Genomic DNA, 23,341 nt, shown 5'->3' with positions numbered 1-23,341 from the left:
TCCCAGCCTACCTCGGCATAATTTGAAAATGGAGCCTTTTCTTCTGGAGCGAGACACGTGGCCAATGCCCCATAAGGTGGATGAATGGGCGTTCCATTTACCCTATCTAACAGCAAGTTTCATTGGCGACATCCCGATTGTGAGTGGGCGATAAAGGAATTTTGAAGAAAGACAATTTTCCAAGACTCCCAAGTGGTAGAATAAAGAAGGAACAGGACATAGTAGTTTAGGAACACGCACATTGATTTTTTCCTGGAAGTCTTATTACAGAGCATTTTGATCCTTTTTGGGTTCCTAGATGATGAAAAAGATGGGAACTGACCCCGACGTGATTTTAACACGCAACCTTCTGATCTGGAGTCAGACGCGCTACCGTTGCACCACGAGGTCGATAGAAGGGTTATTTTTTTATTCCATTTAGTGGGAATCTGTCACCCGAACCCAGCAAATGAACAACCCTAGCAAACGGATAGGTTAGGGTCACCCGAATCAGATACTCCTTCCCCCTTTTGAATGGCTGCCTCCCACAGCCGGTTAACGCTGTTTTTTTCAATATGCAAATCAGCACATTGGAGCCACCAGGGCGTTACTGTTGCTCGAAAAGGTGAACCTCACATCCTTCCTTGCTCCAAAGGGCTCATGCACATATTGACTATAACCTTGAGGGCTAGGCAACGGAGTCAGCAATTTGCAAGGGGAAGATACTCTTTCAATCACTTGACCCTCACCTAGCTCTCTTCGGCGCTGGGTTCTGTGACAGACTCCCTTTAACAGCGTTTTTCCATCACTAAACGCTGATCTTGAGCGACTGAATGACGACTATTGAAGAAAGACTTTTTCACACGAGCGGTAGAAAGACCGTTTGGACATATTAGCTGTAGAGAAAGGAACATCAGTCTCATGCAGGAACTCTCCTGGTAAAATGCACAGATGACCCCGACGTGATTTGAACACGCAACCTTCTGATCTGGAGTCAGACGCGCTACCGTTGCGCCACGATGTCTCAGGCTCAACTGTTTGCAGAGCCTTTTTGGCACCCAATATCAAGGATAAAAAGCTAATCATCTGCTCGTTCTGATTGATATCATGATTTTGAATAAAAGATATATTACCCCAATTCAGAAAGGATCAAAATAGGCATGCGTTGATATCTTGCCGCCAGTGTAAAGCGATCCCCAGAAAACAAGCCAGCTCTTTCTACTCACCATATTTCTGGCTTGGCGCGATCATGCCAATCCCAGCCTACCTCAGCATAAGTTAAAAATGGAGCCTTTTCTTCTGGAGCGAGACACGCGGCCAATGCCCCATAAGGTGGATGAATGGGCGTTCCATTTACCCCATTTAACAGCAAGTTTCATTGGCGACATCCCGATTGTGAGTGGGCGATAAAGGAATTTTGAAGAAAGACAATTTTCCAAGACTCCCAAGTGGTAGAATAAAGAAGGAACAGGACATAGTAGTTTAGGAACACGCTCATTGATTTTTTCCTGGAAGTCTTATTACAGAGCATTTTGATTCTTCTAGGGTTCCTAGATGATGAAAAAGAAGGGAACTGACCCCGACGTGATTTGAACACGCAACCTTCTGATCTGGAGTCAGACGCGCTACCGTTGCGCCACGAGGTCGATAGAAGAGCTATTTTTTTATTCCATTTAATGTGAGTCTGTCACCAGAACCCAGCAAATCAACAACCCTAGCAAACGGATAGGTTAGGGTCACCCGAATCAAATACTCCTTCCCCCTTTTGAATGGCTGCCTCCCGCAGCCGGTTAACGCTGTTATTTTCAATATGCAAATCAGCACATTGGAGCCACCAGGGCGTTACTGTTGCTTGAAAAGGTGAACCTCACATCCTTCCTTGCTCCAAAGGGCTCATGCACATATTGACTATAACCTTGAGGGCTAGGCAACGGAGTCAGCAATTTGCAAGGGGAAGATACTCTTTCAATCACTTGACCCTCACCTAGCTCTCTTCAGCGCTGGGTTCTGTGACAGACTCCCTTTAACAGCGTTTTTCCATCACTAAACGCTGATCTTGAGCGCCTGAATGACGACTATTGAAGAAAGACTTTTTTACACGAGCGGGAGAAAGACCGTTTGGACATATTAGCTGTAGAGAAAGGAACATCAGTCTCATGCTGGAACTCTCCTGGTAAAATGCACAGATGACCCCAACGTGATTTGAACGCGCAACCTTCTGATCTGGAGTCAGACACGCTACCGTTGCACCACGAGGTCTCAGGCGCAACTGTTTACAGAGCCTTTTTGGCACCCAATATCAAGGATAAAAAGCTGATCATCTGCTCGTTCTGATTGATATCATGATTTTGAATAAAAGAAATATTACCCCAATTCAGAAAGGATCAAAATAGGCATGCGTTGATATCTTGCCGCCAGTGTAAAGCGATCCCCAGAAAACAAGCCAGCTCTTTCTACTCACCATATTTCTGGATTGGCGCGATCATGCTAATCCCAGCCTACCTCGGCATAATTTGAAAATGGAGCCTTTTCTTCTGGAGCAAGATACGCGGCCAATGTCCCATAAGGTGGATGAATGGGCGTTCCATTTACCCTATCTAACAGCAAGTTTCATTGGCGACATCCCGATTGTGAGTGGGCGATAAAGGAATTTTGAAGAAAGACAATTTTCCAAGACTCCCAAGTGGTAGAATAAAGAAGGAACAGGACATAGTAGTTTAGGAACACGCACATTGATTTTTTCCTGGAAGTCTTATTACGGAGCATTTTGATCCTTTTTGGGTTCCTAGATGATGAAAAAGACGGGAACTGACCCCGACGTGATTTGAACACGCAACCTTCTGATCTGGAGTCAGACGCGCTAACGTTGCGCCACAAGGTCGATAGAAGAACTATTTTTTTAATCCATTTAATGTGAGTCTGTCACCAGAACCCAGCAAATCAACAACCCTAGCAAACGGATAGGTTAGGGTCACCCGAATCAGATACTCCTTGCCCCTTTTGAATGGCTGCCTCCCGCAGCCGGTTAACGCTGTTTTTTTCAATATGCAAATTAGCACATTGGAGCCACCAGGGCGTTATTGTTGCTTGAAAAGGTGAACCTCACATCCTTCCTTGCTCCAAAGGGCTCATGCACATATTGACTATAACCTTGAGGGCTAGGCAACGGAGTCAGCAATTTGCAAGGGGAAGATACTCTTTCAATCACTTGACCCTCACCTAGTTCTCTTCGGCGCTGGGTTCTGTGACAGACTCCCTTTAACATAGTTTTTCCATCACTAAACGCTGATCTTGAGAGACTGAATGACGACTATTGAAGAAAGACTTTTTTACACGAGCAGTAGAAAGACTGTTTGGACATATTAGCTGTAGAGAAAGGAACATCAGTCTCATGCTGGAACTCTCCTGGTAAAATGCACAGATGACCACAACGTGATTTGAACACGCAACCTTCTGATCTGGAGTCAGACGCGCTACCGTTGCGCCACGAGGTCTCGGGCTTGACTTTTTGCAGAGCCTTTTTGGCACCCAATATCAACGATAAAAAGCTGATCATCTGCTCGTTCTGATTGATATCATGATTTTGAATAAAAGAAATATTACCCCAATTCAGAAAGGATCAAAATAGGCATGCGTTGATATCTTGCCGCCAGTGTAAAGCGATCCCCAGAAAACAAGCCAGCTCTTTCTACTCACCATATTTCTGGCTTGGCGCGATCATGCCAATCCCAGCCTACCTCGGCATAATTTGAAAATGGAGCCTTTTCTTCTGGAGCGAGACACGCGGCCAATGCCCCATAAGGTGGATGAATGGGCGTTCCATTTACCCCATTTAACAGCAAGTTTCATTGGCGACATCCCGATTGTGAGTGGGCGATAAAGGAATTTTGAAGAAAGACAATTTTCCAAGACTCCCAAGTGGTAGAATAAAGAAGGAACAGGACATAGTAGTTTAGGAACACGCACATTGATTTTTTCCTGGAAGTCTTATTACAGAGCATTTTGATCCTTTTTGGGTTCCTAGATGATGAAAACGACGAGAACTGACCCCGACGTGATTTGAACACGCAACCTTCTGATCTGGAGTCAGACACGCTACCGTTGCGCCACGAAGACGATAGAAGAACTATTTTTTTATTCCATATAGTGGGAGTCTGTCACCAGAACCCAGCAAATCAACAACCCTAGCAAACGGATATTTTAGGGTCACCCGAATCAGATACTCCTTCACCCTTTTGAATGGCTGCCTCAAGCAGCCGGTTAACGCTGTTTTTTTCAATATGCAAATCAGCACATTGGAGCCACCAGGGCGTTACTGTTGCTCGAAAAGGTGAACCTCACATCCTTCCTTGCTCCAAAGGGCTCATGCACATATTGACTATAACCTTGAGGGCTAGGCAACGGAGTCAGCAATTTGCAAGGGGAAGATACTCTTTCAATCACTTGACCCTCACCTAGCTCTCTTCGGCGCTGGGTTCTGTGACAGACTCCCTTTAACAGCGTTTTTCCATCACTAAACACTGATCTTGAGCGACTGAATGACGACTATTGAAGAAAGTCTTTTTTACACGAGCGGTAGAAAGACCGTTTGGACATATTAGCTGTAGAGAAAGGAACATCAGTCTCATGCTGGAACTCTCCTGGTAAAATGCACAGATGACCCCTAACGTGATTTGAACACGCAACCTTCTGATCTGGAGTCAGAAGCGCTACCGTTGCGCCACGAGGTCTCAGGCTCAACTGTTTACAGAGCCTCTTTGGCACCCAATATCAACGATAAAAAGCTGATCATCTGCTCGTTCTGATTAATATCATGATTTTGAATAAAAGAAATATTACCCCAATTCAGAAAGGATAAAAATAGGCATGCGTTGATATCTTGCCGCCAGTGTAAAGCGATCCCCAGAAAACAAGCCAGCTCTTTCTACTCACCATATTTCTGGCTTGGCGCGATCATGCCAATCCCAGCCTACCTCGGCATAATTTGAAAATGTAGCCTTTTCTTCTGGAGCGAGACACGCGGCCAATGCCCCATAAGGTGGATGAATGGGCGTTCCATTTACCCCATTTAACAGCAAGTTTCATTGGCGACATCCCGATTGTGAGTGGGCGATAAAGGAATTTTGAAGAAAGACAATTTTCCAAGACTCCCAAGTGGTAGAATAAAGAAGGAACAGGACATAGTAGTTTAGGAACACGCACATTGATTTTTTCCTGGAAGTCTTATTACGGAGCATGTTGATCCTTTTTGGGTTCCTAGATGATGAAAAAGACGGGAACTGTCCCCGACGTGATTTGAACACGCAACCTTCTGATCTGGAGTCAGACACGCTACCGTTGCGCCACGAAGACGATAGAAGAACTATTTTTTTATTCCATATAGTGGGAGTCTGTCACCAGAACCCAACAAATCAACAACCCTAGCAAACGGATATTTTAGGGTCACCCGAATCAGATACTCCTTCACCCTTTTGAATGGCTGCCTCAAGCAGCCGGTTAACGCTGTTTTTTTCAATATGCAAATCAGCACATTGGAGCCACCAGGGCGTTATTGTTGCTCGAAAAGGTGAACCTCACATCCTTCCTTGCTCCAAAGGGCTCATGCACATATTGACTATAACCTTGAGGGCTAGGCAACGGAGTCAGCAATTTGCAAGGGGAAGATACTCTTTCAATCACTTGACCCTCACCTAGTTCTCATCGGCGCTGGGTTCTGTGACAGACTCCCTTTAACAGCGTTTTTCCATCACTAAACGCTGATCTTGAGCGACTGAATGACGACTATTGAAGAAAGACTTTTTTACACGAGCGGTAGAAAGACCGTTTGGACATATTAGCTATAGAGAAAGAAACATCAGTCTCATGCTGGAACTCTCCTGGTAAAATGCACAGATGACCCCGACGTGATTTGAACACGCAACTTTCTGATCTGGAGTCAGACGCGCTACCGTTGCACCACGAGGTCGATAGAAGAGCTACTTTTTTATTACATTTATTGGGAGTCTGTCACCCGATCCCAGCAAATCAACAACCCTAGCAAACGGATAGGTTAGGGTCACCCGAATCAGATACTCCTTCCCCCTTTTGAATGGCTGCCTCCCGCAGCCAGTTAACGCAGTTTTTTTCAATATGCAAATCAGCACATTGGAGCCACCAGGGCGTTACTGTTGCTTGAAAAGGTGAACCTCACATCCTTCCTTGCTCCAAAGGGCTCATGCACATATTGACTATAACCTTGAGGGCTAGGCAACGGAGTCAGCAATTTGCAAGGGGAAAATACTCTTTCAATCACTTGACACTCACCTAGTTCTCTTCGGCGCTGGGTTCTGTGACAGACTCCCTTTAACAGCGTTTTTCCATCACTAAACGCTGATCTTGAGCGACTGAATGACGACTATTGAAGAAAGACTTTTTTACACGAGCGGTAGAAAGACCGTTTGGACATATTAGCTGTAGAGAAAGGAACATCAGTCTCATGCGGGAACTCTCCTGGTAAAATGCACAGATGACCCCGACGTGATTTGAACACGCAACCTTCTGATCTGGAGTCAGACGCGCTACCGTTGCGCCACGATGTCTCAGGCTCAACTGTTTGCAGAGCCTTTTTGGCACCCAATATCAAGGATAAAAAGCTAATCATCTGCTCGTTCTGATTGATATCATGATTTTGAATAAAAGAAATATTACCCCAATTCAGAAAGGATCAAAATAGGCATGCGTTGATATCTTGCCGCCAGTGTAAAGCGATCCCCAGAAAACAAGCCAGCTCTTTCTACTCACCATATTTCTGGCTTGGCGCGATCATGCCAATCCCAGCCTACCTCGGCATAATTTGAAAATGGAGCCTTTTCTTCTGGAGCGAGACACGCGGCCAATGCCCCATAAGGTGGATGAATGGGCGTTCCATTTACCCCATTTAACAGCAAGTTTCATTGGCGACATCCCGATTGTGAGTGGGCGATAAAGGAATTTTGAAGAAAGACAATTTTCCAAGACTCCCAAGTGGTAGAATAAAGAAGGAACAGGACATAGTAGTTTAGGAACACGCGCATTGATTTTTTCCTGGAAGTCTTATTACAGAGCATTTTGATCCTTTTTGGGTTCCTAGATGATGAAAAAGACGGGAAGTGACCCCGACGTGATTTGAACACGCAACCTTCTGATCTGGAGTCAGACGCGCTACCGTTGCGCCACGAGGTCGATAGAAGAGCTATTTTTTTATTCCATTTAGTGGGAATCTGTCACCAGAACCCAGCAAATCAACAACCCTAGCAAACGGATAGGTTAGGGTCACCCGAATCAGATACTCCTTCCCCCTTTTGAATGGCTGCCTCCCGCAGCCGGTTAACGCTGTTTTTTTCAATATGCAAATCAGCACATTGGAGCCACCAGGGCGTTACTGTTGCTTGAAAACGTGAACCTCACATCCTTCCTTGCTCCAAAGGGCTCATGCACATATTGACTATAACCTTGAGGGCTAGGCAACGGAGTCAGCAATTTGCAAGGGGAAGATACTCTTTCAATCACTTGACCCTCACCTAGCTCTCTTCGGCGCTGGGTTCTGTGACAGACTGCCTTTAACAGCGTTTTTCCATCACTAAACGCTGATCTTGAGCGACTGAACGACGACTATTGAAGAAAGACTTTTTTACACGAGCGGTAGAAAGACCGTTTGGACATATTAGCTGTAGAGAAAGGAACATCAGTCTCATGCTGGAACTCTCCTGGTAAAATGCACAGATGACCCCGACGTGATTTGAACACGCAACCTTCTGATCTGGAATCAGACGCGCTATCGTTGCGCCACGAGGTCTCGGGCTTGACTGTTTACAGAGCCTTTTTGGCACTCAATATCAACGATAAAAAGCTGATCATCTGCTCGTTCTGATTGATATCATGATTTTGAATAAAAGAAATATTACCCCAATTCAGAAAGGATCAAAATAGGCATGCGTTGATATCTTGCCGCCAGTGTAAAGCGATCCACAGAAAACAAGCCAGCTCTTTCTACTCACCATATTTCTGGCTTGGCGCGATCATGCCAATCCCAGCCTACCTCGGCATAATTTGAAAATGGAGCCTTTTCTTCTGGAGCGAGACACGCGGCCAATGCCCCATAAGGTGGATGAATGGACGTTCCATTTACCCCATTTAACAGCAAGTTTCATTGGCGACATCCCGATTGTGAGTGGGCGATAAAGGAATTTTGAAGAAAGACAATTTTCCAAGACTCCCAAGTGGTAGAATAAAGAAGGAACAGGACATAGTAGTTTAGGAACACGCACATTGATTTTTTCCTGGAAGTCTTATTACAGAGCATTTTGATCCTTTTTGGGTTCCTAGATGATGAAAAAGACGGGAACTGACCTCTACGTGATTTGAACACACAACCTTCTAATATGGAGTCAGACTTGCTACCGTTGCGCCACAAGGTCGATAGACGGGCTACTTTTTTATTCCATTTAGTGGGAATCTGTCACCCGATCCCAGCAAATCAACAACCCTAGCAAACGGATAGGTTAGGGTCACACGAATCAGATACTCCTTCCCCCTTTTGAATGGCTGCCTCCCGCAGCCGGTTAACGCTGTTTTTTTCAATATGCAAATCAGCACATTGGAGCCACCAGGGCGTTACTGTTGCTCGAAAAGGTGAACCTCACATCCTTCCTTGCTCCAAAGGGCTCATGCACATTTTGACTATAACCTTGAGGGCTAGGCAACGGAGTCAGCAATTTGCAAGGGGAAGATACTCTTTCAATCACTTGACCCTCACCTAGCTCTCTTCGGCGCTGGGTTCTGTGACAGACTCCCTTTAACAGCGTTTTTCTATCACTAAACGCTGATCTTGAGCGACTGAATGACGACTATTGAAGAAAGACTTTTTTACACGAGCGGTAGAAAGACCGTTTGGACATATTAGCTGTAGAGAAAGGAACATCAGTCTCATGCTGGAACTCTCCTGGTAAAATGCACAGATGACCCCGACATGATTTGAACACGCAATCTTCTGATCTGGAGTCAGACGCGCTACCATTGCCCCACGAGGTCTCGGGCTTGACTGTTTACAGAGCCTTTTTGGCACCCAATATCAACGATAAAAAGCTGATCATCTGCTCGTTCTGATTGATATCATGATTTTGAATAAAAGAAATATTACCCCAATTCAGAAAGGATCAAAATAGGCATGCGTTGATATCTTGCCGCCAGTGTAAAGCGATCCACAGAAAACAAGCCAGCTCTTTCTACTCACCATATTTCTGGCTTGGCGCGATCATGCCAATCCCAGCCTACCTCAGCATAATTTGAAAATGGAGCTGTCACGGGATGGTTAGAGTCTATACTATAGGCAATGTGTAATATATATTTCATGTGGAATGTATTCTCTAACCTGTTATATACATCAATGTGTAGTTGGCTGATTAGGGTCTAGTGTGTTAGCACATTGTATGCAAATACCTCTAACTAATGAGGACCAGTGAGGACAATGGGTGGAGATAATCTGATCAGTGTCTCTAAGAAGATGTTGGATGGTGCATTGTCCATAGTAGACAGGGAGTCTGCTCTCCTTGGTATAGGTGAGGGGGGAAGGATCTGTGACTCAGCCCTTCCCACCCACAGATATAGGTGTAACAGTCTTAGTATATAGTTGTAGCTAGCAGTTAGGCCGGGTTCACACGGAGTTACGTGCCGCGAGATTTGGCACGTAGACGCCGCGTGACCCTTTGCGTGCCGTACACGCTCCCATTCATTTCAATGGGAGCGGGGAGCGTATGCGCCGCGCTAGTTTGCGGCCGTGCATTTATTCACGGCCGCAAACTAGCGCGGCGCATACGCACCCCGCTCCCATTGAAATGAATGGGAGCGTGTACGGCACGCAAAGGGTCACGCGGCGTCTACGTGCCAAATCTCGCGGCACGTAACTCCGTGTGAACCCGGCCTTAGTATGTGTTAGCCGGCCTGTGCACAGCTCTGTAGAGAGCCAGGATTTAGTTACAGGACCAAGGAGCCAAAGCTATCATTGGATTGTGACTTCTGTGGACTTATTGTTATTACGGTTGATGTGACCGCTGCCGGCTACTAACTTTGTGGATTACAATAAATTGCTGTTGTCTCCCGACCTCTTGCGTCCGTATTGATTCAAAAGACCATCCGGAGGAAGACGTATACCTTTGCTCCGTGACAGGAGCCTTTTCTTCTGGAGCGAGACACGCGGCCAATGCCCCATAAGGTGAATGAATGGGCGTTCCATTTACCCCATCTAACAGCAAGTTTCATTGGCGACATCCCGATTGTGAGTGGGCGATAAAGGAATTTTGAAGAAAGACAATTTTCCAAGACTCCCAAGTGGTAGAATAAAGAAGGAACAGGACATAGTAGTTTAGGAACACGCACATTGATTTTTTCCTGGAAGTCTTATTACAGAGCATTTTGATTCTTTTTGGGTTCCTAGATGATGAAAAAGACGGGAACTGACCCCGACGTGATTTTAACACGCAACCTTCTGATCTGGAGTCAGACGCGCTACCGTTGCGCCACGAGGTCGATAGAAGAGCTATTTTTTTATTCCATTTAGTGGGAGTCTGTCACCCGAACCCAGCAAATCAACAACCCTAGCAAACGGATAGGTTAGGGTCACCCGAATCAGATACTCCTTCCCCCTTTTGAATGGCTGCCTCCCACAGCCGCTTAACGCTGTTTTTTTCAATATGCAAATCAGCACATTGGAGCCACCAGGGCGTTACTGTTGCTCGAAAAGGTGAACCTCACATCCTTCCTTGCTCCAAAGGGCTCATGCACATATTGACTATAACCTTGAGGGCTAGGCAACGGAGTCAGCAATTTGCAAGGGGAAGATACTCTTTCAATCAATTGACCCTCACCTAGCTCTCTTCGGCGCTGGGTTCTGTGACAGACTCCCTTTAACAGCGTTTTTCCATCACTAAACGCTGATCTTGAGCAACTGAATGACGACTATTGAAGAAAGACTTTTTTACACGAGCGGTAGAAAGACCATTTGGACATATTAGCTGTAGAGAAAGGAACATCAGTCTCATGCAGGAACTCTCCTGGTAAAATGCACAGATGACCCCGACGTGATTTGAACACGCAACCTTCTGATCTGGAGTCAGACGCGCTACCGTTGCGCCACGATGTCTCAGGCTCAACTGTTTGCAGAGCCTTTTTGGCACCCAATATCAAGGATAAAAAGCTAATCATCTGCTCGTTCTGATAGATATCATGATTTTGAATAAAAGAAATATTACCCCAATTCAGAAAGGATCAAAATAGGCATGCGTTGATATCTTGCCGCCAGTGTAAAGCGATCCCCAGAAAACAAGCCAGCTCTTTCTACTCACCATATTTCTGGCTTGGCGCGATCATGCCAATCCCAGCCTACCTCAGCATAAGTTAAAAATGGAGCCTTTTCTTCTGGAGCGAGACACGCGGCCAATGCCCCATAAGGTGGATGAATGGGCGTTCCATTTACCCCATTTAACAGCAAGTTTCATTGGCGACATCCCGATTGTGAGTGGGCGATAAAGGAATTTTGAAGAAAGACAATTTTCCAAGACTCCCAAGTGGTAGAATAAAGAAGGAACAGGACATAGTAGTTTAGGAACACGCACATTGATTTTTTCCTGGAAGTCTTATTACAGAGCATTTTGATTCTTCTAGGGTTCCTAGATGATGAAAAAGAAGGGAACTGACCCCGACGTGATTTGAACACGCAACCTTCTGATCTGGAGTCAGATGCGCTACCGTTGCGCCACGAGGTCGATAGAAGAGCTGTTTTTTTATTCCATTTAATGTGAGTCTGTCACCAGAACCCAGCAAATCAACAACCCTAGCAAACGGATAGGTTAGGGTCACCCGAATCAAATACTCCTTCCCCCTTTTGAATGGCTACCTCCCGCAGCCGGTTAACGCTGTTTTTTTCAATATGCAAATCAGCACATTAAAGCCACCAGGGCATTACTGTTGCTCGAAAAGGTGAACCTCACATCCTTCCTTGCTCCAAAGGGCTCATGCACATATTGACTATAACCTTGAGGGCTAGGCAACGGAGTCAGCAATTTGCAAGGGGAAGATACTCTTTCAATCACTTGACCCTCACCTAGCTCTATTCGGCGCTGGGTTCTGTGACAGACTCCCTTTAACAGCGTTTTTCCATCACTAAACGCTGATCTTGAGCGACTGAATGACGACTATTGAAGAAAGACTTTTTTACACGAGCGGTAGAAAGACCGTTTGGACATATTAGCTGTAGAGAAAGGAACATCAGTCTCATGCTGGAACCCTCCTGGTAAAATGCACAGATGACCCCGACGTGATTTGAACACGCAACCTTCTGAACTGGAGTCAGACGCGCTACTGTTGCGCCACGAGGTCTCAGGCTCGACTGTTTACAGATCCTTTTTGGCACCCAATATCAACGATAAAAAGCTGATCATCTGCTCGTTCTGATTGATATCATGATTTTGAATAAAAGAAATATTACCCCAATTCAGAAAGGATCAAAATAGGCATGCGTTGATATCTTGCCGCCAGTGTAAAGCGATCCCCAGAAAACAAGCCAGCTCTTTCTACTCACCATATTTCTGGCTTCGCGCGATCATGCCAATCCCAGCCTACCTCGGCATAATTTGAAAATGGAGCCTTTTCTTCTGGAGCGAGACACGCGGCCAATGCCCCATAAGGTGGATGAATGGGTGTTCCATTTACCCCATTTAACAGCAAGTTTCATTGGCAACATCCCGATTCTGAGTGGGCGATAAAGGAATTTTGAAGAAAGACAATTTTCCAAGACTCCCAAGTGGTAGAATAAAGAAGGAACAGGACATAGTAGTTTAGGAACACGCACATTGATTTTTTCCTGGAAGTCTTATTACAGAGCATTTTGATCCTTTTTGGGTTCCTAGATGATGAAAAAGACAGGAACTGACCCCGACGTGATTTGAACACGCAACCTTCTGATCTGGAGTCAGACGCGCTACCGTTGCGCCACGAGGTCGACAGAAGAGCTATTTTTTTATTCCATTTAGTGGGAGTCTGTCACCCGAACCCAGCAAATCAACAACCCTAGCAAACGGATAGGTTAGGGTCACCCGAATCAGATACTCCTTCCCCCTTTTGAATGGCTGTCTCCCGCAGCCGGTTAACGCTGATTTTTTCAATATGCAAATCAGCACATTGGAGCCACCAGGGCGTTACTGTTGCTCGAAAAGGTGAACCTCACATCCTTCCTTGCTCCAAAGGGCTCATGCACATATTGACTATAACCTTGAGGGCTAGGCAACGGAGTCAGCAATTTGCAAGGGGAAGATACTCTTTCAATCACTTGACCCTCACCTAGTTCTCTTCGGCGCTGGGTTCTGTGACAGACTCCCTTTAACAGCGTTTTTCCATCACTAAACGCTGATCTTGAGCGACTGAATGACGACTATTGAAGAAAGACTTTTTTACACGAGCGGTAGAAAGACCGTTTGGACATATTAGCTGTAGAGAAAGGAACATCAGTCTCATGCTGGAACTCTCCTGGTAAAATGCACAAATGACCCCGACGTGATTTGAACGCGCAACCTTCTGATCTGGAGTCAGACACGCTACCGTTGCGCCACGAGGTCTCAGGCTCAACTGTTTGCAGAGCCTTTTTGGCACTCAATATCAACGATAAAAAGTTGATCATCTGCTCGTTCTGATTGATATCATGATTTTGAATAAAAGAAATATTACCCCAATTCAGAAAGGATCAAAATAGGCATGCGTTGATATCTTGCCGCCAGTGTAAAGCGATCCCCAGAAAACAAGCCAGCTCTTTCTACTCACCATATTTCTGGCTTGGCGCGATCATGCCAATCCCAGCCTACCTCGGCATAATTTGAAAATGGAGCCTTTTCTTCTGGAGCGAGACACGCGGCCAATGCCCCATAAGGTGGATGAATGGGCGTTCCATTTACCCCATTTAACAGCAAGTTTCATTGGCGACATCCCGATTGTGAGTGGGCGATAAAGGAATTTTGAAGAAAGACAATTTTCCAAGACTCCCAAGTGGTAGAATAAAGACGGAACAGGACATAGTAGTTTAGGAACACGCACATTGATTTTTTCCTGGAAGTCTTATTACAGAGCATTTTGATAGTTTTTTGGGTTCCTAGATGATGAAAAAGTCGGGAACTGACCCCGACGTGATTTGAACACGCAACCTTCTGATCTGGATTCAGACGCGCTACCGTTGCGCCACGAGGTCGATAGAAGAGCTATTTTTTTATTCCATTTAGTGGGAATCTGTCACCCGAACCCAGCAAATCAACAACTCTAGCAAACGGATAGGTTAGGGTCACCCGAATCAGATACTCCTTCGCCCTTTTGAATGGCTGCCTCCCGCAGCCGGTTAACGCTGTTTTTTTCAATATGCAAATCAGCACATTGGAGCCACCAGGGCGTTACTGTTGCTCGAAAAGGTGAACCTCACATCCTTCCTTGCTCCAAAGGGCTCATGCACATATTGACTATAACCTTGAGGGCTAGGCAACGGAGTCAGCAATTTGCAAGGGGAGGATACTCTTTCAATCACTTGACCCTCACCTAGCTCTCTTCGGCGCTGGGTTCTGTGACAGACTCCCTTTAACAGCGTTTTTCCATCACTAAACGCTGATCTTGAGCGACTGAATGACGACTATTGAAGAAAGACTTTTTTACACGAGCGGTAGAAAGACCATTTGGACATATTAGCTGTAGAGAAAGGAACATCAGTCTCATGCAGGAACTCTCCTGGTAAAATGCACAGATGACCCCGACGTGATTTGAACACGCAACCTTCTGATCTGGAGTCAGACGCGCTACCGTTGCGCCACGATGTCTCAGGCTCACCTGTTTGCAGAGCCTTTTTGGCACCCAATATCAAGGATAAAAAGCTAATCATCTGCTCGTTCTGATAGATATCATGATTTTGAATAAAAGAAATATTACCCCAATTCAGAAAGGATCAAAATAGGCATGCGTTGATATCTTGCCGCCAGTGTAAAGCGATCCCCAGAAAACAAGCCAGCTCTTTCTACTCACCATATTTCTGGATTGGCGCGATCATGCCAATCCCAGCCTACCTCAGCATAAGTTAAAAATGGAGCCTTTTCTTCTGGAGCGAGACACGCGGCCAATGCCCCATAAGGTGGATGAATGGGCGTTCCATTTACCCCATTTAACAGCAAGTTTCATTGGCGACATCCCGATTGTGAGTGGGCGATAAAGGAATTTTGAAGAAAGACAATTTTCCAAGACTCCCAAGTGGTAGAATAAAGAAGGAACAGGACATAGTAGTTTAGGAACACGCACATTGATTTTTTCCTGGAAGTCTTATTACAAAGCATTTTGATTCTTCTAGGGTTCCTAGATGATGAAAAAGAAGGGAACTGACCCCGACGTGATTTGAACACGCAACCTTCTGATCTGGAGTCAGACGCGCTACCGTTGCGCCACGAGGTCGATAGAAGAGCTATTTTTTTATTCCATTTAATGTGAGTCTGTCACCAGAACCCAGCAAATCAACAACCCTAGCAAACGGATAGGTTAGGGACACCCGAATCAAATACTCCTTCCCCCTTTTGAATGGCTGCCTCCCGCAGCCGGTTAACGCTGATTTTTTCAATATGCAAATCAGCACATTGGAGCCAGCAGGGCGTTACTGTTGCTCGAAAAGGTGAACCTCACATCCTTCCTTGCTCCAAAGGGCTCATGCACATATTGACTATAACCTTGAGGGCTAGGCAACGGAGTCAGCAATTTGCAAGGGGAAGATACTCTTTCAATCACTTGACCCTCACCTAGCTCTCTTCGGCGCTGGGTTCTGTGACAGACTCCCTTCAACAGCGTTTTTCCACCACTAAACGCTGATCTTGAGCGACTGAATGACGACTATTGAAGAAAGACTTTTTTACACGAGCGGTAGAAAGACCGTTTGGACATATTAGCTATAGAGAAAGGAACATCAGTCTCATGCTGGAACTCTCCTGGTAAAATGTACAGATGACCCCGACGAAATTTGAACACGCAACCTTCTGATCTGGTGTCAGACGCGCTACCGTTGCGTCACGAGGTCTTGGGCTTGACTGTTTACAGAGCCTTTTTGGCACCCAATATCAACGATAAAAAGCTGATCATCTGCTCGTTCTGATTGACATCATGATTTTGAATAAAAGAAATATTACCCCAATTCAGAAAGGATCAAAATAGGCGTGCGTTGATATCTTGCCGCCAGTGTAAAGCGATCCCCAGAAAACAAGCCAGCTCTTTCTACTCACCATATTTCTGGCTTGGCGCGATCATGCCAATCCCAGCCTACCTCGGCATAATTTGAAAATGGAGCCTTTTCTTCTGGAGCGAGACACGCGGCCAATGCCCCATAAGGTGGATGAATGGGCGTTCCATTTACCCCATTTAACAGCAACTTTTATTGGCGACATCCCGATTGTGAGTGGGCGATAAAGGAGTTTTGAAGAAAGACAATTTTCCAAGACTCCCAAGTGGTAGAATAAAGAAGGAACAGGACATCGTAGTTTAGGAACACGCACATTGAGTTTTTTCCTGGAAGTCTTATTACGGAGCATTTTGATCCTTTTTGGGGTCCTAGTTGATGAAAAAGAAAGGAACTGACCCCGACGTGATTTGAACACACAACCTTCTGATCTGGAGTCAGACGCGCTACCGTTGCGCCACGAGGTCTCGGGCTTGACTGTTTACAGAGCCTTTTTGGCACCCAATATCAACGATAAAAAGCTGATCATCTGCTCGTTCTGATTGATATCATGATTTTGAATAAAAGAAATATTACCCCAATTCAGAAAGGATCAAAATAGGCATGCGTTGATATCTTGCCGCCAGTGTAAAGCGATCCCCAGAAAACAAGCCAGCTCTTTCTACTCACCATATTTCTGGCTTGGCGCGATCATGCCAATCCCAGCCTACCTCGGCATAATTTGAAAATGGAGCCTTTTCTGCTGGAGCGAGACACGCGGCCAATGCCCCATAAGGTGGATGAATGGGCGTTCCATTTACCCCATTTAACAGCAAGTTTCATTGGCGACATCCCGATTGTGAGTGGGCGATAAAGGAATTTTGAAGAAAGACAATTTTCCAAGACTCCCAAGTGGTACAATGAAGAAGGAACAGGACATAGTAGTTTAGGAATACGCACATTGATTTTTTCCTGGAAGTCTTATTGCGGAGTATTTTGATCCTTTTGGGTTCCTAGATGATAAAGAAGACGGGAATTGACCCCGACGTGATTTGAACACGCAACCTTCTGATCTGGAGTCAGACGCGCTACCATTGCGCCACGAGGTCGATAGAAGAGCTATTTTTTTATTCCATTTAGTGGGAGTCTGTCACCAGAACCCAGCAAATCAACAACCCTAGCAAACGGATAGGTTAGGGTCACCCGAATCAGATACTCCTTCCCCCTTTTGAATGGCTGCCTCCCGCAGCCGGTTAACGCTGATTTTTTCAATATGCAAATCAGCACATTGGAGCCAGCAGGGCGTTACTGTTGCTCGAAAAGTTGAACCTCACATCCTTCCTTGCTCCAAAGGGCTCATGCACATATTGACTATAACCTTGAGGGCTAGGCAACGGAGTCAGCAATTTGCAAGGGGAAGATACTCTTTCAATCACTTGACCCTCACCTAGCTCTCTTCGGCGCTGGGTTCTGTGACAGACTCCCTTTAACAGCGTTTTTCCACCACTAAACGCTGATCTTGAGCGACTGAATGACGACTATTGAAGAAAGACTTTTTTACACGAGCGGTATATTAGCTGTAGAGAAAGGAACATCAGTCTCATGCTGGAACTCTCCTGGTAAAATGCACAGATGACCCCGACGTGATTTGAAAACGCAACCTTCTGATCTGGAGTCAGACGCGCTACCGTTGCACCACGAGGTCTCGGGCTTGACTGTTTACAGAGCCTTTTTGGCACCCAATATCAACGATAAAAAGCTGATCATCTGCTCGTTCTGATTGATATAATGATTTTGAATAAAAGAAATATTACCCCAATTCAGAAAGGATCAAAATAGGCATGCGTTGATATCTTGCCGCCAGTGTAAAGCGATCCCCAGAAAACAAGCCAGTTCTCTCTACTCACCATATTTATGGCTTGGCGCGATCATGCCAATCCCAGCCTACCTCGGCATAATTTGAAAATGGAGCCTTTTCTTCTGAAGCGAGACACGCAGCCAATGCCCCATAAGGTGGATGAATGGGCGTTCCATTTACCCCATTTAACAGCAAGTTTCATTGGCGACATCCCGATTGTGAGTGGGCGATAAAGGAATTTTGAAGAAAGACAATTTTCCAAGACTCCCAAGTGGTAGAATGAAGAAGGAATAGGACATAGTGGTTTAGGAACACGCACATTGATTTTTTCCTGGAAGTCTTATTACGGAACATTTTGATCCTTTTTGGGTTCCTAGATGATGAAAAAGACGGGAACTGACCCCGACGTGATTTGAACAAGCAACCTTCTGATCTGGAGTCAGACGCGCTACCGTTGCGCCACGAGGTCGATAGAAGAGCTATTTTTTAATTCCATTTAGTGGGAGTCTGTCACCAGAACCCAGCAAATCAACAACCCTAACAAACGGATAGGTTAGGGTCACCCGAAGCAGATACTCCTTCCCCCTTTTGAATGGCTGCCTCCCGCAGCCGGTTAAAGCTGTTTTTTTCAATATGCAAATCAGCACATTGGAGCCAGCAGGGCGTTACTGTTGCTCGAAAAGGTGAACCTCACATGCTTTCTTGCTCCAAAGGGCTCATGCACATATTGACTATAACCTTGAGGGCTAGGCAACGGAGTCAGCAATTTGCAAGGGGAAGATACTCTTTCAATCACTTGACCCTCACCTAGTTCTCTTCGGCGCTGGGTTCTGTGACAGACTCCCTTTAACAGCGTTTTTCCATCACTAAACGCTGATCTTGAGCGACTGAATGACGACTATTGAAGAAAGACTTTTTTACACGAGCGGTAGAAAGACCGTTTGGACATATTAGCTGTAGAGAAAGGAACATCAGTCTCATGCTGGAACTCTCCTGGTAAAATGCACAGATGACCCCGACGTGATTTGAACACGGAACCTTCTGAACTGGAGTCAGACGCGCTACCGTTGCGCCACGAGGTCTCGCTCTCGACTGTTTACAGAGCCTTTCTGGCACTCAATATCAACGATAAAAAGCTGATCATCTGCTCGTTCTGATTGATATCATGATTTTGAATAAAAGAAATATTACCCCAATTCAGAAAGGATCAAAATAGGCATGCGTTGATATCTTGCCGCCAGTGTAAAGCGATCCCCAGAAAACAAGCCAGCTCTTTCTACTCACCATATTTCTGGCTTGGCGCGATCATGCCAATCCCAGCCTACCTCGGCATAATTTGAAAATGGAGCCTTTTCTTCTGGAGCGAGACACGCGGCCAATGCCCCATAAGGTGGATGAATGGGCGTTCCATTTACCCCATTTAACAGCAAGTTTCATTGGCAACATCCCGATTGTGAGTGGGCGATAAAGGAATTTTGAAGAAAGACAATTTTCCAAGACTCCCAAGTGGTAGAATGAAGAAGGAACAGGACATAGTAGTTTAGGAATACGCACATTGATTTTTTCCTGGAAGTCTTATTACGGAGTATTTTGATCCTTTTGGGTTCCTAGATGATGAAAAAGACGAAAACTGACCCCGACGTGATTTGAACAAGCAACCTTCTGATCTGGAGTCAGACGCGCTACCGTTGCGCCACGAGGTCGATAGAAGAGCTATTTTTTTATTCCATTTAGTGGGAATCTGTAACCCGAACCCAGCAAATCAACAACCCTAGCAAACGGATAGGTTAGGGTCACCCGAATCAAATACTCCTTCCCCCTTTTGAATGGCTGCCTCCCGCAGCCGGTTAACGCTGATTTTTTCAATATGCAAATCAGCACATTGGAGCCAGCAGGGCGTTACTGTTGCTCGAAAAGGTGAACCTCACATCCTTCCTTGCTCCAAAGGGCTCATGCACATATTGACTATAACCTTGAGGGCTAGGCAACGGAGTCAGCAATTTGCAAGGGGAAGATACTCTTTCAATCACTTGACCCTCACCTAGCTCTCTTCGGCGCTGGGTTCTGTGACAGACTCCCTTCAACAGCGTTTTTCCACCACTAAACGCTGATCTTGAGCGACTGAATGACGACTATTGAAGAAAGACTTTTTTACACGAGCGGTAGAAAGACCGTTTGGACATATTAGCTATAGAGAAAGGAACATCAGTCTCATGCTGGAACTCTCCTGGTAAAATGTACAGATGACCCCGACGAAATTTGAACACGCAACCTTCTGATCTGGTGTCAGACGCGCTACCGTTGCGTCACGAGGTCTTGGGCTTGACTGTTTACAGAGCCTTTTTGGCACCCAATATCAACGATAAAAAGCTGATCATCTGCTCGTTCTGATTGACATCATGATTTTGAATAAAAGAAATATTACCCCAATTCAGAAAGGATCAAAATAGGCGTGCGTTGATATCTTGCCGCCAGTGTAAAGCGATCCCCAGAAAACAAGCCAGCTCTTTCTACTCACCATATTTCTGGCTTGGCGCGATCATGCCAATCCCAGCCTACCTCGGCATAATTTGAAAATGGAGCCTTTTCTTCTGGAGCGAGACACGCGGCCAATGCCCCATAAGGTGGATGAATGGGCGTTCCATTTACCCCATTTAACAGCAACTTTTATTGGCGACATCCCGATTGTGAGTGGGCGATAAAGGAGTTTTGAAGAAAGACAATTTTCCAAGACTCCCAAGTGGTAGAATAAAGAAGGAACAGGACATCGTAGTTTAGGAACACGCACATTGAGTTTTTTCCTGGAAGTCTTATTACGGAGCATTTTGATCCTTTTTGGGGTCCTAGTTGATGAAAAAGAAAGGAACTGACCCCGACGTGATTTGAACACACAACCTTCTGATCTGGAGTCAGACGCGCTACCGTTGCGCCACGAGGTCTCGGGCTTGACTGTTTACAGAGCCTTTTTGGCACCCAATATCAACGATAAAAAGCTGATCATCTGCTCGTTCTGATTGATATCATGATTTTGAATAAAAGAAATATTACCCCAATTCAGAAAGGATCAAAATAGGCATGCGTTGATATCTTGCCGCCAGTGTAAAGCGATCCCCAGAAAACAAGCCAGCTCTTTCTACTCACCATATTTCTGGCTTGGCGCGATCATGCCAATCCCAGCCTACCTCGGCATAATTTGAAAATGGAGCCTTTTCTGCTGGAGCGAGACACGCGGCCAATGCCCCATAAGGTGGATGAATGGGCGTTCCATTTACCCCATTTAACAGCAAGTTTCATTGGCGACATCCCGATTGTGAGTGGGCGATAAAGGAATTTTGAAGAAAGACAATTTTCCAAGACTCCCAAGTGGTAGAATGAAGAAGGAACAGGACATAGTAGTTTAGGAATACGCACATTGATTTTTTCCTGGAAGTCTTATTGCGGAGTGTTTTGATCCTTTTGGGTTCCTAGATGATAAAAAAGACGGGAATTGACCCCGACGTGATTTGAACACGCAACCTTCTGATCTGGAGTCAGACGCGCTACCATTGCGCCACGAGGTCGATAGAAGAGCTATTTTTTTATTCCATTTAGTGGGAGTCTGTCACCAGAACCCAGCAAATCAACAACCCTAGCAAACGGATAGGTTAGGGTCACCCGAATCAGATACTCCTTCCCCCTTTTGAATGGCTGCCTCCCGCAGCCGGTTAACGCTGATTTTTTCAATATGCAAATCAGCACATTGGAGCCAGCAGGGCGTTACTGTTGCTCGAAAAGTTGAACCTCACATCCTTCCTTGCTCCAAAGGGCTCATGCACATATTGACTATAACCTTGAGAGCTAGGCAACGGAGTCAGCAATTTGCAAGGGGAAGATACTCTTTCAATCACTTGACCCTCACCTAGCTCTCTTCGGCGCTGAGTTCTGTGACAGACTCCCTTTAACAGCGTTTTTCCATCACTAAACGCTGATCTTGAGCGACTGAATGACGACTATTGAAGAAAGACTTTAATACACGAGCGGTAGAAAGACCGTTTGGACATATTAGCTGTAGAGAAAGGAACATCAGTCTCATGCAGGAACTCTCCTGGTAAAATGCACAGATGACCCCCGACGTGATTTGAACACACAACCTTCTGATCTGGAGTCAGACGCGCTACCGTTGCGCCACGAGGTCTCAGTGTCGACTGTTTACAGAGCCTTTGTGGCACCCAATATCAACAATAAAAAGCTGATCATCTGCTCGTTCTGATTGATATCATGATTTTGAATAAAAGAAATATTACCCCAATTCAGAAAGGATCAAAATAGGCATGCGTTGATATCTTGCCGCCAGTGTAAAGCGATCCCCAGAAAACAAGCCAGCTCTTTCTACTCACCATATTTCTGGCTTGGCGCGATCATGCCAATCCCAGCCTACCTCGGCCTAATTTGAAAATGGAGCCTTTTCTTCTGGAGCGAGACACGCGGCCAATGCCCCATAAGGTGGATGAATGGGCGTTCCATTTACCCCATTTAACAGCAAGTTTCATTGGCGACATCCCGATTGTGAGTGGGCGATAAAGGAATTTTGAAGAAAGACAATTTTCCAAGACTCCCAAGTGGTAGAATAAAGAAGGAACAGGACATAGTAGTTTAGGAACACGCACATTGATTTTTTCCTGGAAGTCTTATTACGGAGCATTTTGATCCTTTTTGGGTTCCTAGATGATGAAAAAGACGGGAACTGACCCCGACGTGATTTGAACACGCAACCTTCTGATCTGGAGTCAGACGCGCTACCGTTGCGCCACAAGGTCGATAGAAGAGCTATTTTTTTAATCCATTTAATGTGAGTCTGTCACCAGAACCCAGCAAATCAACAACCCTAGCAAACGGATAGGTTAGGGTCACCCGAATCAGATACTCCTTCCCCCTTTTGAATGGCTGCCTCCCGCAGCCGGTTAACGCTGTTTTTTTCAATATGCAAATCAGCACATTGGAGCCACCAGGGCGTTATTGTTGCTCGAAAAGGTGAACCTCACATCCTTCCTTGCTCCAAAGGGCTCATGCACATATTGACTATAACCTTGAGGGCTAGGCAACGGAGTCAGCAATTTGCAAGGGGAAGATACTCTTTCAATCACTTGACCCTCACCTAGTTCTCTTCGGCGCTGGGTTCTGTGACAGACTCCCTTTAACAGCGTTTTTCCATCACTAAACGCTGATCTTGAGCGACTGAATGACGACTATTGAAGAAAGACTTTTTTACACGAGCGGTAGAAAGACTGTTTGGA

The 23,341-nt window shown here is 45.6% G+C and overlaps 32 non-coding genes across 32 annotated transcripts; all 32 read right to left on the bottom strand.

Annotated features, from left to right (window-relative positions):
• Positions 1 to 318: 318 nt before the first annotated feature.
• TRNAW-CCA (transfer RNA tryptophan (anticodon CCA)) lies at positions 319 to 390 on the bottom strand. Its single transcript has one exon. It is a non-coding gene; the product is annotated as a tRNA-Trp (tRNA).
• Positions 391 to 931: 541 nt separating this feature from the next.
• Positions 932 to 1,003, bottom strand: TRNAW-CCA (transfer RNA tryptophan (anticodon CCA)). Its single transcript has one exon. It is a non-coding gene; the product is annotated as a tRNA-Trp (tRNA).
• Positions 1,004 to 1,553: 550 nt separating this feature from the next.
• On the bottom strand, positions 1,554 to 1,625 carry TRNAW-CCA (transfer RNA tryptophan (anticodon CCA)). Its single transcript has one exon. It is a non-coding gene; the product is annotated as a tRNA-Trp (tRNA).
• A 1,163-nt stretch (positions 1,626 to 2,788) lies between these two features.
• TRNAW-CCA (transfer RNA tryptophan (anticodon CCA)) lies at positions 2,789 to 2,860 on the bottom strand. The gene has a single exon. It is a non-coding gene; the product is annotated as a tRNA-Trp (tRNA).
• A 541-nt stretch (positions 2,861 to 3,401) lies between these two features.
• TRNAW-CCA (transfer RNA tryptophan (anticodon CCA)) lies at positions 3,402 to 3,473 on the bottom strand. The gene has a single exon. It is a non-coding gene; the product is annotated as a tRNA-Trp (tRNA).
• A 550-nt stretch (positions 3,474 to 4,023) lies between these two features.
• Positions 4,024 to 4,095, bottom strand: TRNAW-CCA (transfer RNA tryptophan (anticodon CCA)). The gene has a single exon. It is a non-coding gene; the product is annotated as a tRNA-Trp (tRNA).
• Positions 4,096 to 4,636: 541 nt separating this feature from the next.
• On the bottom strand, positions 4,637 to 4,709 carry TRNAW-CCA (transfer RNA tryptophan (anticodon CCA)). The gene has a single exon. It is a non-coding gene; the product is annotated as a tRNA-Trp (tRNA).
• Positions 4,710 to 5,259: 550 nt separating this feature from the next.
• Positions 5,260 to 5,331, bottom strand: TRNAW-CCA (transfer RNA tryptophan (anticodon CCA)). The gene has a single exon. It is a non-coding gene; the product is annotated as a tRNA-Trp (tRNA).
• Positions 5,332 to 5,872: 541 nt separating this feature from the next.
• Positions 5,873 to 5,944, bottom strand: TRNAW-CCA (transfer RNA tryptophan (anticodon CCA)). Its single transcript has one exon. It is a non-coding gene; the product is annotated as a tRNA-Trp (tRNA).
• A 541-nt stretch (positions 5,945 to 6,485) lies between these two features.
• On the bottom strand, positions 6,486 to 6,557 carry TRNAW-CCA (transfer RNA tryptophan (anticodon CCA)). The gene has a single exon. It is a non-coding gene; the product is annotated as a tRNA-Trp (tRNA).
• A 550-nt stretch (positions 6,558 to 7,107) lies between these two features.
• Positions 7,108 to 7,179, bottom strand: TRNAW-CCA (transfer RNA tryptophan (anticodon CCA)). The gene has a single exon. It is a non-coding gene; the product is annotated as a tRNA-Trp (tRNA).
• Positions 7,180 to 7,720: 541 nt separating this feature from the next.
• TRNAW-CCA (transfer RNA tryptophan (anticodon CCA)) lies at positions 7,721 to 7,792 on the bottom strand. The gene has a single exon. It is a non-coding gene; the product is annotated as a tRNA-Trp (tRNA).
• A 1,163-nt stretch (positions 7,793 to 8,955) lies between these two features.
• Positions 8,956 to 9,027, bottom strand: TRNAW-CCA (transfer RNA tryptophan (anticodon CCA)). Its single transcript has one exon. It is a non-coding gene; the product is annotated as a tRNA-Trp (tRNA).
• Positions 9,028 to 10,449: 1,422 nt separating this feature from the next.
• Positions 10,450 to 10,521, bottom strand: TRNAW-CCA (transfer RNA tryptophan (anticodon CCA)). Its single transcript has one exon. It is a non-coding gene; the product is annotated as a tRNA-Trp (tRNA).
• Positions 10,522 to 11,062: 541 nt separating this feature from the next.
• On the bottom strand, positions 11,063 to 11,134 carry TRNAW-CCA (transfer RNA tryptophan (anticodon CCA)). The gene has a single exon. It is a non-coding gene; the product is annotated as a tRNA-Trp (tRNA).
• A 550-nt stretch (positions 11,135 to 11,684) lies between these two features.
• Positions 11,685 to 11,756, bottom strand: TRNAW-CCA (transfer RNA tryptophan (anticodon CCA)). The gene has a single exon. It is a non-coding gene; the product is annotated as a tRNA-Trp (tRNA).
• Positions 11,757 to 12,297: 541 nt separating this feature from the next.
• TRNAW-CCA (transfer RNA tryptophan (anticodon CCA)) lies at positions 12,298 to 12,369 on the bottom strand. Its single transcript has one exon. It is a non-coding gene; the product is annotated as a tRNA-Trp (tRNA).
• Positions 12,370 to 12,919: 550 nt separating this feature from the next.
• TRNAW-CCA (transfer RNA tryptophan (anticodon CCA)) lies at positions 12,920 to 12,991 on the bottom strand. The gene has a single exon. It is a non-coding gene; the product is annotated as a tRNA-Trp (tRNA).
• A 541-nt stretch (positions 12,992 to 13,532) lies between these two features.
• TRNAW-CCA (transfer RNA tryptophan (anticodon CCA)) lies at positions 13,533 to 13,604 on the bottom strand. The gene has a single exon. It is a non-coding gene; the product is annotated as a tRNA-Trp (tRNA).
• Positions 13,605 to 14,155: 551 nt separating this feature from the next.
• TRNAW-CCA (transfer RNA tryptophan (anticodon CCA)) lies at positions 14,156 to 14,227 on the bottom strand. The gene has a single exon. It is a non-coding gene; the product is annotated as a tRNA-Trp (tRNA).
• Positions 14,228 to 14,768: 541 nt separating this feature from the next.
• TRNAW-CCA (transfer RNA tryptophan (anticodon CCA)) lies at positions 14,769 to 14,840 on the bottom strand. The gene has a single exon. It is a non-coding gene; the product is annotated as a tRNA-Trp (tRNA).
• A 550-nt stretch (positions 14,841 to 15,390) lies between these two features.
• Positions 15,391 to 15,462, bottom strand: TRNAW-CCA (transfer RNA tryptophan (anticodon CCA)). Its single transcript has one exon. It is a non-coding gene; the product is annotated as a tRNA-Trp (tRNA).
• Positions 15,463 to 16,626: 1,164 nt separating this feature from the next.
• TRNAW-CCA (transfer RNA tryptophan (anticodon CCA)) lies at positions 16,627 to 16,698 on the bottom strand. Its single transcript has one exon. It is a non-coding gene; the product is annotated as a tRNA-Trp (tRNA).
• Positions 16,699 to 17,247: 549 nt separating this feature from the next.
• TRNAW-CCA (transfer RNA tryptophan (anticodon CCA)) lies at positions 17,248 to 17,319 on the bottom strand. Its single transcript has one exon. It is a non-coding gene; the product is annotated as a tRNA-Trp (tRNA).
• Positions 17,320 to 17,843: 524 nt separating this feature from the next.
• On the bottom strand, positions 17,844 to 17,915 carry TRNAW-CCA (transfer RNA tryptophan (anticodon CCA)). Its single transcript has one exon. It is a non-coding gene; the product is annotated as a tRNA-Trp (tRNA).
• A 550-nt stretch (positions 17,916 to 18,465) lies between these two features.
• On the bottom strand, positions 18,466 to 18,537 carry TRNAW-CCA (transfer RNA tryptophan (anticodon CCA)). The gene has a single exon. It is a non-coding gene; the product is annotated as a tRNA-Trp (tRNA).
• Positions 18,538 to 19,078: 541 nt separating this feature from the next.
• Positions 19,079 to 19,150, bottom strand: TRNAW-CCA (transfer RNA tryptophan (anticodon CCA)). Its single transcript has one exon. It is a non-coding gene; the product is annotated as a tRNA-Trp (tRNA).
• A 549-nt stretch (positions 19,151 to 19,699) lies between these two features.
• TRNAW-CCA (transfer RNA tryptophan (anticodon CCA)) lies at positions 19,700 to 19,771 on the bottom strand. The gene has a single exon. It is a non-coding gene; the product is annotated as a tRNA-Trp (tRNA).
• A 1,164-nt stretch (positions 19,772 to 20,935) lies between these two features.
• On the bottom strand, positions 20,936 to 21,007 carry TRNAW-CCA (transfer RNA tryptophan (anticodon CCA)). Its single transcript has one exon. It is a non-coding gene; the product is annotated as a tRNA-Trp (tRNA).
• Positions 21,008 to 21,556: 549 nt separating this feature from the next.
• Positions 21,557 to 21,628, bottom strand: TRNAW-CCA (transfer RNA tryptophan (anticodon CCA)). Its single transcript has one exon. It is a non-coding gene; the product is annotated as a tRNA-Trp (tRNA).
• A 541-nt stretch (positions 21,629 to 22,169) lies between these two features.
• TRNAW-CCA (transfer RNA tryptophan (anticodon CCA)) lies at positions 22,170 to 22,242 on the bottom strand. The gene has a single exon. It is a non-coding gene; the product is annotated as a tRNA-Trp (tRNA).
• Positions 22,243 to 22,792: 550 nt separating this feature from the next.
• On the bottom strand, positions 22,793 to 22,864 carry TRNAW-CCA (transfer RNA tryptophan (anticodon CCA)). Its single transcript has one exon. It is a non-coding gene; the product is annotated as a tRNA-Trp (tRNA).
• Positions 22,865 to 23,341: the final 477 nt, after the last annotated feature.

The sequence above is a fragment of the Leptodactylus fuscus genome, chromosome 5 (genome assembly GCF_031893055.1).
Source record: "Leptodactylus fuscus isolate aLepFus1 chromosome 5, aLepFus1.hap2, whole genome shotgun sequence".
Classification (NCBI taxonomy): Eukaryota; Metazoa; Chordata; class Amphibia; order Anura; family Leptodactylidae; genus Leptodactylus; species Leptodactylus fuscus.
This window is presented reverse-complemented; position numbering and strand designations above follow the sequence as displayed.